This window comes from Penaeus japonicus, unplaced genomic scaffold, assembly GCF_977035675.1.
Source record: "Penaeus japonicus unplaced genomic scaffold, GWHDUDI00000001_assembly GWHDUDI00001399, whole genome shotgun sequence".
NCBI lineage: Eukaryota > Metazoa > Arthropoda > Malacostraca > Decapoda > Penaeidae > Penaeus > Penaeus japonicus.
In genome coordinates this window covers 538-2500 of record NW_028235801.1, presented here as the reverse complement: position 1 = coordinate 2500, position 1963 = coordinate 538, and positions in this window count along the sequence as shown.

The following is a 1963-nucleotide window of genomic DNA, read 5'->3' as shown; positions in this document are numbered from 1 at the left end:
GAGGTTAGGGTGAAGAGGGAGTGCATGAGAGAGAGAGAGAGACGGACAGACAAAGAGAGAGGTTAGGGTGAAGAGGAAGTGCATGAGAGAGAGAGAGAGACGGACAGACAAAGAGAGGTTAGGGTGAAGGAGTGCATGAGAGAGATAGAGTGAGACGGACAGAGAAAAAGAGAGGTTAGGGTGAAGAGAGAGTGTATGGGAGAGAGAATAGGGTGTGAGAGAAAGTGAGACAGACAGATAGAGAAAGAGAAGGTAGAGTGGTAAGGAAGTGAGTGAGTGAGAGGGAATGAGGGAGAGAGAGTCGGCTGTGAGCGAGTGAGATAGAAAGAGTAGTGAGGGAGAGAGTAACAAAGAGAAAGTGAGTTTTGGATAGGGATAGATCTAGAGAGAACAAGATAGAGGGAAAGAAACAGGCAGACAGAGAAAGATAGAGAGAGGGTAGGGTGGAGAGTGATTAGATAGACAGATAAAAAAAAAAAAAATGATAGAGTGAAGAGGGAGAGAGAGAGAGTCAGACAAAGAAAGAGAGATAGTGAGAGCCAGATAGAGGAAGAGGGATAGAGAGAGAGTCAGACAGAAAAAGAGGAAGAGAGGGCAAGGTGGAGAGGGAGTATTGTGGGCATTCTCGAGGCTCCTCACCCGGATAGGGAGACAAACATGTCTCAGGTGCTGGGGCATTGCTTGCGTGGGTCGGTCGTGGCTTCCAAGGCCAAGGATTAGCGGCATCAGCGTGGAGGAAGGCAGAGAAACTCAACCGGAATCTCGGTCTTGGGCGCAACGCACATTTATGGCAATATATGGCAAAGTAAACACACAATAGTCACTGAAAGATCTGATGTGCCTGATTGTATTCTATATCTATTAGGTATGTTTATTTACTATAAACATAGCTGATTTTATCTTTCTCATAATGTATATATCTGTCTATATGTGTCTCTCATTATGTATATATATATATACAGTATGCTTACACTCTATTGTATATATATATATATATATATATATATATATATATATATATATATATATATATATATATATATATGTATGGATGTATATATATATACATATATACATACATGCACAATTGTATATGTATATACATACATGCATATATATATATATATATATATATATATATATATATATATATATATATATATATATATATATATATATATGCATATATGCGTACATATACAATTGTATATGTATATATATATATATATATATATATATATATATATATATATATATATATATATATATATATATATATATATACATATATACAGATTATAGAGACAGACACTCAAATAGAAATAATGCATAGAAATTTCAAAAGCAGACATGAACGCACAGAACAAACACACACGCGCAGAAACAAATACAGACACAGATACTCATATACTTACAACTGCACACAGACACACACAAATAAGCACATGCACACTTCTCACAATTGCACACACACAAATACACACAAATGCACACACATGGACAGAGATGGCCACACACGCATTCCTATGAACTCACTGCCACACATATTCACACACACTCACATACATACCCAAACACATAAACGTATATGCAAAAACAGAACAAAAAAAGCTTACGCATGTAGACTGACATACACATACATGGAGATGCACACACAACACATACACACACACATAAAGTAGGAAGGCAGACAGGCAAACATCTGTCATACATACTCACATACATACTGTCATACATACTCACATACATACCCAAACACATGAACGTATATGCAAAAACAGAAAAAAAACAACAACATACGTATGTAGACTGACATACACATACATGGAGATGCACACACAACACATAAACACACACATAAAGTAGGAAGGCAGACAGGCAAACATCTGTCATACATACTCACATACATACTGTCATACATACTCACATACATACCCAAACACATGAACGTATATGCAAAAAC